General features: G+C 36.1%; 1 pseudogene; it reads left to right on the top strand.

The window, feature by feature from the left end:
* The first annotated feature begins 386 nt into the window (after nt 1-386).
* LOC118650611 lies at nt 387-12,503 on the top strand (annotated as a pseudogene).
* Nucleotides 12,504-13,316: the final 813 nt, after the last annotated feature.

Below are 13,316 nucleotides of genomic sequence, written 5' to 3'. Positions count from 1 at the left end.
GTTCATTTCCTCCATTTGTTGACTGTCCCCACATCACTGAGGGTTAACAAAGAACAGCCACATCAGAGAGCCAGTCAATGAGTGAAATATCAAAATCATGTCAAGGGTGGTTGGGATTAAGAAATGATAAAAATCATTGCAGGCTGATTACCAGGACCCACCAGCTCTTCTCCTTTCTTCCACTCACACCTGGAGAATGAGGCAAAGTCAGTCAAGAGAGATAAAGCATTTGAAGAAGAACAGTGCCAGGGAGCTGATACTCTGTGTTATAACCAGCCCATGCATGCCTCAGGAAGAGAGAAGAGAGAAAGGAAGAGGGGAATGGATGCCATCTGTGTGAGGCCAGCGTTGATGACTGTTTCACTCGGCCACTTTTAACTGCAAGGATGTCTAGGTAAGTGCATTTGTTCCAGATTGACAAAACTACAGTTATCAAAATCAAATGGCTTAAAACAACAAAATTATTCTTTCATGGTTCTGGAGTCAGAGTCCAAAATCAAGGTGTCAGCAGGCCATACTCCCTCCAGAGGCTTAAGGGAGATACAATTATTTTCTTCTTTCAGCTCCTGGTCATTGTCAATGTTGCTTAGCTTGTGGCCGCATCACTCCAATCTTTGCCTGTCTTCTTATTGCTTTCTCTTCTTAGTGGTTCAAATCAATCCCAGCCTTCTTACAAGGATGTATATATGGAGGCATTTACATGGAGGCACTTAAGGACCTCCATGGAAATCCAGTATAATTTTCCTCACGATCCTTAACTTGATCACATCTGCAAATACTCTTTTTCCAAAGAAGATTACAATAACAGGTTGCAAGTTTAGGGCCTGATATTTTGGGAAGCCATCTTTCAGTATAAGACAGTGAGTACTGACATCTAGGCACATTGTTGTGCTGAATCAATATCGGTTTCTGTCAATAAGAAAGGGGAAGAACATGAATATTCAGTAAACAGCTAGAAACTATCAATCATAGGCAAAAATTATAATATAAACAAAAGAGAATTTAAAGTAAACAACATCATGAACAATGAAGGGCTATTATAAACTGGTAAAAGAAATAATAAGAATATACAGTATTCATGAAGATTAACAGATAAGCTATTGCATCAGAATTCTTGTATTGGTTGGCCCATTGGTCTTGAATGCACTTTCCTCTAATATGTACATTGCTTACGCCATCTTCTATGTCAGATGCTTAATCAAAGCAGACCTGTTTAAACAAGTCTTTCTCTCACCCATGTAACTTTGTTCTTATTACCTGCTGTATTTTTTCTATAGCACTAATTGCTATCTCAAATCCTATATGTTATGTTCATTTATTTTCTACCTTGGCATCAGCACCCCCAAGAATGAAAGTTTGTCAAGAGTAGATATTTTTCAGATTTTACTCGATATTCTGTACCCAGTGCCTGAAAGAGTGATTGACATCCAGTGGGTACTCAAAAAGAATGCTGAGGAAATATATTGATTGAACAATTATGAACATGGATACACTAATTTAGCCAGAACAAGCAACAATTAAAAGAATTATGGATAGAGATAAATCAGTGTTCAAGATTTTAAAATACCTATCCTAGAAATGTTAAAGATCAAACAGAAAATACATAAGAAAATAAGTAGAAGATTTAAATAATATAATAGTTACACACAACACACAGCTCCAAATCATTCTTTGCTGAGGACACAAAATTATGTTCTTATATACAAGGTAACAATGTTACATAGACTAGGTTTTCCAAGCAAAACTCAGTGGAGGGATGGTGGGATGAATAGATGGGACACAATGGATTTTTAGGAACTGAAAATGCTGTGTGATACTGTATTGGTGAATGTAAGTCATTACATACTTGTCAAAACCCATAGAACCCATGTACCACCCAAAGAATGAACCTTAATGTAAACTAGGTTTTATTAGTTAATTAAAATGTATCCATATTGGCTCATCAATTGTAATGAATATACTACACTACTGCAAGATATAGGAACAACTTGTGGAAAAGTAGTGGCGGGGGGGGGGTATATGAGAACTCTAGGTACTTTCTGCTCAATATTCTTGTAAATGTAAAAGTGCTCTAAATATAAACTCTGTTTAAAGAGTGAAATGGGATTGGTAATAATTAAATGAAGTATCCCATATAATAAAAGGCTAATATGCAAAGTGTCCCCTGGGAGTTCGACCGACTGGGAGTTTGATCGCTATTACATGAGCTGAACACCAGAGGACAACGCAGAATGAAGGAAGGCCCTGGCCGACAGCCAGCAGCCGGGGGAAGGAAGCCCCTGGCCAGCAGCTGGAAGGCCCCAATCAGCCCTGATCTGAAGCCAGGCCTAGGGACCCTACCCGTGCATAAATTTCATGCACTGGGCCTCTAGTGTCTATAATAAAACAAAACATTCTTAAATATATTTTGTGTTAAAAAGAAGTTTGTATGGAAACTTCAAAATAATGAAAATACTATATGCCAAGATTTTTGAATATTATTTAACTGTTCCTTACAGAATAGTGTATAGCTTTAATTAGACTGATCAGAAAACAGTAACCTAATACAAAAAGGTAGAAAAATGTAAAGAAAGCCAACACCAAAAAAAGTAGAAAGATTTTTAAAAATCGAATTTTTAAAAAGCAGAAAAACAACAAAAACTCATCAATGGACAGTATTAACAAACATCAAATGCAGTAGATACAGTTTTGGGAAATAGACCCGATGAGGAGGGAGAAAAAATGAGAAATATGAAAGCAAATAGAAAAATAACTGCAGGTATAACAAAGACAAAAAATATGGGATAAAATTATAAAATTGTATATATGAATTTATTTGTATGAACATGTATACAGTAATTACAAAATAAAATAGACATACTTATTAAAGAATATAATTTTTCAAAATTTATATTTGATTTAGAAAACCATTAAATATTCAGAGAATTGAAAGGTAATTCAAGACCTTTCTCACACTCCCTTGCCACTTTAAAAAAAAAACACCATGCCTAACTAGTTTTACAAGTGAATTTTTCTGTAATTTTCAGACTGATAATTCCATATAGTAAAAATAGTTCTGGAAAATATAAATAAACGAAAAAACTTCATAGCTTTGGGAGCGGGGGTTTGGGATAGAGAGAGAAGCTAATATATATACATTTATATCTATATATCTATCTATCTAGATAGATAGATAGATAGATAGATAGATAGATAGATAGATAGATAGATAGATAGATACCAGTAAAAGCCTAAGTGACCACAGATGGGCTGACCGGCTGGTAGCTATGATGTGCAATGACCACCAGGGGGCAGATGGTCCAACTGGTAGCTATGACGTGCACTGACCACCTGGGGGTGGATGTTCAACGCAGGAGCTGCAAAGCTGAGGTGACTTGGCAGCTGTGGTTCTTGGGTGAAGCACCTGGAACAGAGAGGAGGGAGCCTGATTCTGGGGTGCGTCAACCAAGAACTGCCCTCTTGCAATCCAGGACCCTTTGGGGGAAGTCAGAGAGCCAGTTTGGGCTGGATCCCTGCAGGCCAAGCCGAGGGACCCCACTGGTGCACAAATCCATGCACCAGGCCTCTATTATATAATAATATACATTGTAATTATAAGGATTTAAGAAAATATTAATTTTAAAGCTTATATATCAAACAGAATAGTTTTCTATCTTGTAAAGGAAATGGAAGTAGGGATGTGAGGGGGGAATAAAATAAAAGCCATGAATAACCAGTCACAGAAATACTCTATGAAGTGAGGTCTATGATTAACTCATTCCTCTGCACCTGGGTTCCAGTAAAAATTGAATAAGAGTAAAAAGAAAATAAATAAATAAACTAATATCTAATGTGTCAAAACCAGCAGCCACAAGACAAGGAAGAGGAGGAGGAGGACGACTGCAGTGATGACAAAAAAGTATCTCTAGTCCCCGCAGACAGAAAAATTTCTTACCTAAGAAGGACCAAAGATCCATGTGTATCTGAATCACACACACACACACACACACACACACACACACACACACACACACCTACTTACATCAAAGATCCATGTGTATCTGAATCACACACACACACACACACACACACACACACACACCTACTTACGTCAATTGTTCTCAAAATGTGGTCCTAGACTGCAAGCATCAACATTCTTAAGTTTCCATCAACATGGGAATTTGTGAAATGCACATTCTTGAACTTTACCAGGGATCTTCTGTATCGGAACTCGAGAAATGGAGCCCAGAGATCTGTGTTTCAACAAAGTGCATGTTGTGCCGGGCAAAGGGGGTTAATGGGGGAAAAACAAACAAAGGGGAAAGCTGTAATACCTTCCACAATGATGATAAATTAAAAACAAACAAAAAAGAAAACACAAAAGTGCATGCTGTAGTTTGAGAATCCCTTCTTTAAAAACAAGTTTTAATATAATAAAGGAAGTTAAGATCATAGGCCTTGTGTTTGTAAGGGGCCCCATAATTCATTGTCCAATCTGAGTCACTTTTGTGTTTAAAAAGGGAATTAGTAACAATTATAATTTTTATTGTAATAAACTATAGTGCCAGATTTACGTTATATTATGGGTAGGAAGAGAGTCCCTGTGAATATTTGGCAATGAGAGCATGCATTCAGAAAAAACAAAAAGTTAAATTTGTATGACTCATGTGATGCAGCCACCCCTAGCCTGGAGATAAACTAAAAGCTGGTCCTGAATCAGGGAGTTCCATAGGTTATTGCAGAGACAACTGCAAAATCATATCATAAGGTCACCTTGGCCATCCAGGGCCAATGCGTGTAGAAATGCTCAAGAAGCTGGTTTCTGAGGGTGAATTCACAAAAATTACAAATTACCAAATGACATTACAGTCATAGAGTGAGTCACACTGGAGCCATTAACAAGTGAAAGGCTCATGCTAACAAAGCAATCTGCAAGAGACTTTAAAAACGTTTGAAATACGTGAAGAGAAAAATAAATGACTAAATCCATAACATTTTCAGTCATTGGTTTGAAAATGATTGTTTTGGGGGAAAAACTAGATTATATAAACAGAAGAAATTGTTTTTAAACTATAACATTCAATGAAAGATAATTGGGTCATGATAAGTTTTGAGATTCCTCTCTGGTAATAACTGGTACAAAAGCTCCAGGATCTGAATATATGTAGGTGTGTGTGTGTGTGTGTGTGTGTGTGTGTGTGTGTGTCAAAAAATACTTTTACTAGCATAGTTTAGTTATAAATAATAGTAATAACTTTAAAAATCATTACATGCCATCCTCCTTCCTATAAACCAGGAAAAACATAATTTCAGATTCCAGATAATATGTAAGACATAAATGCTGACTACACAATTTAGTTTTGGACATCATTACAAAAGAGAATCACTTGTTTTGATGTCCAGCTTTTTATATCTTGGATTATGGCTTTCCTAAAGAGATAAATTTTGAGGAAGTTTGCTGAGCTAGAATTCACTATTTGTAAATAGTGGTTATGTTGTATTTACAAATGGAATAGATGTGTTTTTACCTGAGGACTATTAGATAGCCATCACACCCAGGCTGGCCACACTCTTCCATCCTATGGATCTTCGTAGCCTGGAATTAATTCTGATAATCACCTTGAGAAAATGCACAGCAAGCTACTCAGCCCACCAGATGTACATCTTCTTCATTTATATTCTACTATCTAGAATAAAGCCTGAAGCTAGGTTTTTTCATATTTAATATACAAGATTTTATTTAAACTATTTATTGAATACTTAAAGATGTTATTATACATGAAAATAAAGTGGGGAAAGTCACACTACCTCTGATTAATAACTTCTGGTAAAATATATTCTTTCAACATCTAAGAAAAGTATTTTATGAAAAAGTGTAACAACTATTAAATGATTTCCCTCCTAGATTTATTTTCTGCCTCATCTGGCTAATCATATTTCCTTCAGAGATTTTAATTAGTCTTTCCCAAGGCATGTGGTTATGGAGAGCTTTGTATAAAATAAAAGAAGTAACACCTATAGAATAGGTGAGTAGAAATGACTTAGGTTATGTTACTGATTCTTCAAGTCTTTAGGATCACTTTGAGAGAGAATTGCTAATTAACCATACCTGTAATTTGCTCAAGGAGTGACAGATTGGGTACCTACGGCTAACTCAGTGGATAAGAATATAATCACATAATTTTAAATTTTTATAAGACATTTTCTGAAATGATCTTTGTGGCTTTGGCTCAAAGCTATTTAGACATATGATGAAGACTATCTTGATGAAATAAAAATTATAATTGCAATTGTTACCATGTGTTAGACTATCATTGCTGTTTATGTTTTTTTCTCCTTTCCATTTATACCTCCTCCTCCCACATAATGACTAACTTTAATTCTTAAATTCACACATTTCTAGCAAGGAGTATTGCTAAACAAGCAAGCAAAAAATGGATTAGATCTCCATAATTCATCTTGATTCATTTGTTCACGTGATAAGTGGAGTTTAAAGATAATATGAGTTATCAGGAAATTGTTAATAATCTTAACATTCTTAGTCCTACCTTTTGTTTTCTCTTTCAAATTTTCATACAAAACTTAATGTCATTTCTTTAAGTACCATCCATTTTTTGAACATTTAAATAAAATATAAACTTGCTGGCCAGTAGGATTTCTTAGGTGATTAGGAGACACCTCTCTTCTTCTCCCTCTCTTTCTCTCTCTCTCCTTCCTCTCATTTCTTTTCCTTTTCTTTCAATAACTTGTTGGATTTTATTCCTAAATAACAGAGGCTAAATCCATGTAAGAATTTCAGGACATTTTGATAGAATAAGAAAGGCAGTTGGTGGATCCATTATTACTGAGATGTGCCAATCAGTTGTCTTCTGTTTAAATTAAAACTGTTTTGGTATTGCCTATATAGGAAATACACCAATAAAAGTATATATATATATATATATATATATATATATATATATATATATATATATATATATATCACCCCATTAGTACAATGAAGTGAATTAGTTATGCACTAATAATAATAATGAAACCTTGAGAGTGTTTGCTTAGGAAGTTTTCAATATTCAGTATTTTTGGAAGTGTCAATGAAGTACTGATGGGGTGGTCATAATAATTTGACCAGTCATAATAATCTGCACACTCAGTATATACATACATATATATATATACACATATATATATATATATATATACACACATATATATATATATAATGAGTGTTTGCAAACATACATGCACCTTATAATATAAAATACATTGTAGTCTACACATGATCATATTATTTATATTTTTACTTACATATTTTAAATCTTATCAAATACATTTATAATTTTAAAACAGTTCTTTCTTTTTTCTTGAGTGCTCAGCATTTTAAGTTTACGACTTAAGTGAATGTACTATTTGTGTAATGCACATTTTTTGTAGGAAGGGTAAAAAATAATTAATATGCTTCTCAGTCTTTCTCCTCCCCTTATTTATTGGTGTTCTGACCTAGTCTGGTTCTTCAGACCTGCACAATGACGATTGTGGAAAGGCAAAATGGTAGAAAGGAAAAAGGCAACTCAGTCAGATTATCATAGGGAAATGGCTAGGGTGAAGGATGGATGGCTTTCCACTCTAGCATAGCAGGAGGCACAGCAATAAGTTAGAGGACAGATTGTAAAGAGCTATAGGAAAGTGAGTTCAACCGAAGAAGCAGGGTGAGCCTCTCAGTAATTTTCAAAGTATAGACAATAGAAAAAGACAGATATTTTTAAAAATAATTTCTCTTGACAATACTCTTGGATGCCATGTAATGTTATTGAGATATGGTTGCAATGACTGACAATACTTCTGCTCTAAGTATGGATCATATGATCATTGTTTTGATACAGTGACATAATTCAAGTGAGTAGTTAGATTACCAGCCATCCCAGGCCTCCTGAAGACCTGTAAACAGGCCTTGTAGAGCATATCAATATAAACTGAAATACTACATTGCAATAACTCATTGCAAAAAAAATAGCTCTATAAATATTGTATGAATTGGTATTGTTTACTAGTTTTTATTAATTAATATTGTTTATGTTTTAGCCTATGATGGGTCTATTAAAATAATTATCAAGACAAGATCAAGTTAGTATAGCCCCAGGGTGGGATTAATAGGAGAATATTTCAACTTTTGGATGTGAAGATAAATTTAAAGCAATTGAGGATATACTGGGGTTTTTTCTAATTCTCTCACCTTGTAAATTATACAGTTCTAATATGAGTGTCTTTGGTTTTTTTTGGGTATAAAATAACATGAATATCTCCTTTATTATTTATTGAGTAATTGAGAGGAAGGAAACAGGGGGAGTTATTAGTATTTCTGGGGCAAAGACAACCAAACCAAGCCTTTTAATTTTGTAGATGGGAGCACCAGAAAGCTCATCTCTGATTAAACTAAACTTGCTTTTGGGGTCTAAGTACATTTTTTTCCAAAACATTAATGTCCAAAAATATTAGAGTCAGATTCAATTTATTTGAGGCCAAGTTTAAAATGCTATTGCAAAGGTAATTGCATATTTGTATTTAAGCAATAAGGTCAGATTTTAATTATTAAAAGTTTTATTTTATTATTAATGTCATATGCATAGAAATCTCTTCATTTATTAATTGATAGAATAATAGTCATTATATTTTGAATTATAAACTAAATTCTCTTGAACTTAGAAATGTTTATTTTTGCACCCTTTTGGCAAAATAAATCCAACATGCTGAGTTTGTCTGATGATTGCTGGAGAGAATTGCCATTAAACCTCAAGCTGTTCAAACTATTTCTCAACAGCTTTCAGGGTTATCATTGCTCACATGGCATTGAGATAGATCCCAGTCCTGTAAACAGTGTTCAAAGCTGATGCCTTGCTCTGTAAAGCAGTTCCTGTTACATAAATCTTAGATGCCATAAAAATCTCTTGACAGGAGAGGGGAAATTGATGGGCGATTACTACTGAAAGAATGATTGACAGCAAGACAATGCAGGGCATCTTTGACTGAGGGAAATGTGGCCCATAGAGGACTGCTTTTTCAACCCACAGAATAAATAAGAAAATGCTCTTAGTTGTGAAAGTTCTCCTAAAATGACTGCTTATGACAAAAGCACGGGGAAAAGAAGTACAACTCCATATATTGAGGGATAACGGTGACCCAAATTTTGCTTTTTATAAGGTAATGATTCTTACACCTGTACATACATCACAGTGATTAGTGGTACTTGTGAAAAATGAAGGTTTTTCATTCTCACTGCAGATCTAGAGAATTATAACTCAATGATGGAACCTTATTTCAGCATTTTTAAAGAATCATAGATAATTATCCTAAATAGCCGAGTTCCAGAACTACAACTAAAGAACACTTTTAATGCAGTCCTAAAAATATTTAGCTTCTAGCCAACAGAAAGTCTATTTTTATCATCGTTATTTCCTCTATACCATTGATTTTATATTAATATACATATATACTTTTTAATCTTTGGAACAGATTGAGCAATATCATTTCCTTTTTCTAATAACTTCAAATATTATCTATTATCTGAAGACTAAGATTCAATCTCTTTTGATCAAATTTGGAATATTTGACAATTTCTCTTTATTCATTCTTTAAACACTTATTTATAATATCACATCCTCAGCATTCCATGGTCATGCCAAACACTTCCAGACAACAAGGTTAGGGTGACAAGAATATTGGTTTCATTATTTTTGTCAATGATAGCATCCCAGAAGTAGGAGTTGACACAGATATAGTTGAAGTTATCCGGGGATTTAAACTGGCAAGTTAGAAACAAACAAACAAATAAAAACAACAACATGATTTAAGGAGCTGAGTATCCAGTATGCTGGGGAGTGGATATTGGAACAGTGGATCAGAGTGATTAGGATTAATAGAAAGGATTATAGAACTGGGAGGGATGATAGGCTGTGATAATTAGAAAAAAAAAAGTGAAATAGAAGGCAGATGAGGAAGCAATGAAAGTTTGATGGAAGAATGACAGCAACTGAAAGTATTGATGGATAAAAATACCAGAGAGTGGTATTACCAATTTTTCTATAGAAATCTTCTGGAATTGTCCAAAATAAACCTGAATTGGTGGTTTCCTGCTGTGGTGGAAATAAAGATCATTGGCTTTGAAATGACATAGCATCTGTGAGATAAGAATGTTGAATAATTGATATAATATCTCAGGATGTTAACAAGAATTTGGGTAAAGGGGGAAATGGCAAACAAGAGACAAAAATATTATTAGAAAAGTGGGGAGTGTGGAAGACTGAAAGATGACTGTTTCAACAATGGAAGTGGAGGTGTAAAATCATGATATGGACTTTAAATAAGGAGACATTTTAAAATGTGGTAGTATGATTTTCTAGAGTAAAAAGAGGCAATGATGATCATTTCCTCATTTTGTCCTTGACCCAACATGGTATGTATGGAAAAGGTAGTTTCTTATAACCACTATGTTTTAATGTGTCAACAAACATAAATTATTTGTTATACATTTAAAACTATGTTATATTTTATAATAGAAGAGGGGTGGATACACAGATAAAAATATTTTTTTACCCTTAGAATGAGCTTAAAATCTAATTAGGGAGACAAATCTGCACTCTAACAATGCATGAACAAGAGACTGGCTTAAAAGTAGTTTAAAATATTGATCATATCCTAAGTATGAAATAATTATGGATTAGGATTCTAAATCATAAATATGCTATTATGGCCCTAACCGGTTTGGCTCAGTGGATAGAGCGTCAGCCTGCGGACTGAAGGGTCCCAAGTTCAATTCCAGTCAAGGGCATGTACCTTGGTTGCGGGCACATCCCCAGTAGGGGGTGTGCAGGAGGCAGCTGATCCATGTTTTTCTCTCATGGATGTTTCTAACTCTCTATTCCTCTCCCTTCCTCTCTGTAAAAAAGTCAATAAAATATATTTTAAAAAAATATGCTATTATGGTGTGGAGAGTCCATTTTAAGTTTAGTTGAGTAATATAAGAGATTATTTATTTTCCTAGGCTAGAAGCTGGAAATAGAAGCTATAAATGTGTAATTCATATCTGTTACTATGTAAACAAAAATATTAGAGGCTTAAGTTGATGCTGAAGATGAAGTTAGTATTTTTATTGATAAAAAATGAAATATATCATGGGAGGACACCAAGAAAGCACAAAGCAAGGGGATGAATGGATTCTCAACCTGACTAATTTATTGTATCAAAGAGAAGCTGATAAGTTTATAATTTTTACTTGCTTGGACTTACGAAGAGAAAAAGATAACTAAATGTAAACAGTAGGTCCTCAGGTTACATCAGAGATCCGTTCCTACAGGGCGATCTAACCCGATTTTCGCCGTAAGCCGGAACCCACCTACATAAGCACCTGTGTCACTCACATGGAGCACATACACAGCAGTAATGAAGTGAAACAGTAAAAAAATTGAAAGAAAGATAACAATCCCTGACCTTCACTTGTGGTAAATAAATAATAAAAAGCATAAAGCACATATGTATGTACGTCAAAATGACCGAACTTTTTTTTTTTTTTAAATAAATAAATGTGCACATCCAAAGGCAAAGCTGGTGTTGCGCGCTGCCACCGATGACTCCAAAGCAGTTTGTCCTCTCAGTGTTAAATTTGGTGCCACACTCAAGACCAGCAGGCTGCTTTTGGAGCGGGCCAAGGAGCTAAACATCGATGTCATCGGTGTCAGCTTTCACGTGGGCAGTGACTGTACTGACCCTGAGACCTTTGTGCAGGCCATCTCTGATGCCCGCTGTGTCTTTGACATGGGGGCTGAGGTTGGTTTCAACAGGTACCTGCTGGACATTGGCGGTGGCTTTCCTGGATCTGAGGATGCAAAGCTTAAATTTGAGGAGATCACCAGTGTAATCAACCCAGCCCTGGACGAGTATTTTCCATCAGACTCGGGAGTGACACTCATAGCTGAGCCGGGCAGATTCTATGGTGCATCAGCTTTCACGCTTGCGGTTAATATCATTGCCTAAAAGCTGGTCTTGAAGGAACAAACGGGCTCTGACGATGAGGAGGAGTCGAGCGAGAAGACCTTCATGTACTGCGTGACGACGGAGTGTACGGGTCATTTAACTGCCTCTACGATCATGCGCACATGAAGCCCCTGCTGCAGAAGAGGCCCAAACCAGATGAGAAGTACTCCTCATCCAGCATCTGGGGACCGACCTGTGCCGGCCTCGATCGCATCGTGGAGCACTGCGGCTTGCCCGAGATGCACGTGGGGGACTGGATGCTCTTGGAAAACATGGGTGCTTATACCGTGGCTGCTGCTTCTACTTTCAATGGGTTCCAGAGGCCGACGATCTACTATGCGATGTCAGGGCCAACCTGGCAACTGACGCAGCAAATCCAGAACCGCGACTTCCCACCCGAGGCGGAGGAGGACGCTGGCGCCCTGCCTGTGTCCTGCGCCTGGGAGAGCGGGATGGAGCTCCTCCCAGCAGCCTGCGCCTCAGCCCGCGTGAACGTGTAGACGCCATTCCTGTAGCTGTGACGCGAGTGTAGCTTGACAAGGGATTTGGGGGGACCACTTAACTTAATGATTGCTAGTTTGGAATGTCTTTGTAAGTGGGGTGGCACAGATGGAACAAGGTGGAAAGCCTAGGCGACGGGGTCACACTTACGTGTTCCTATGGAAACTATTTGAATATTTGTTTTATATGGATTTTTATTCAATTCTCAAACGTGCTATCGCAGAGCGCTCCTCAGCTGCCAGGCAAGCATTTGTAGCTTGTGTGTTGGTAGAACCAGCCCGAGGCTTAGTGTTGTGACCTGTTTTAACAATAAAGTACCTTGGAAATTAAAAAATAAATAAATAAATAAATAAATAAATGGGAGATGGCGACAAAACACAAAACGACATACCTCGAGTCCGACGTAACCGGAGGACTGTCTATATACCAAATTTGTTTTATATTATTTATAATTTGTTTAATACACACATAACTATTTTCAAAAATTACTTGCCTTGGCCAGGTGGCTCAGTTGGTTGGAGCACATACCCAGGTAGCGGGTTCGATCCCCGGTCAGGTTGTGTATGGGAGGTCACTAATTGATGTTTCTCTCTTTCTCTCTTCCGCTCTCTCTTAAAAATCAATAAAAACATAGCCTCAAGTAAGAAATTTTTTATTTTTATTTTATTATTATTATTTTTAATATACCTTTTTATTTATTTCAGAGAGGAAGGGAGAGAGAGAGAAAGATAGAAACATCAATGATAAGAGAGAATCATTGATAGGCTGCCTCCTTCACATCCCACACTGAGGATCAAATCCACAACCCTGAC

Source organism: Myotis myotis, unplaced genomic scaffold (assembly GCF_014108235.1).
Source record: "Myotis myotis isolate mMyoMyo1 unplaced genomic scaffold, mMyoMyo1.p scaffold_m19_p_3, whole genome shotgun sequence".
NCBI classification, from domain to species: Eukaryota; Metazoa; Chordata; class Mammalia; order Chiroptera; family Vespertilionidae; genus Myotis; species Myotis myotis.
Note: the sequence above shows the minus strand (reverse complement) of the source record. Positions and strands in the feature narration are given on the sequence as shown.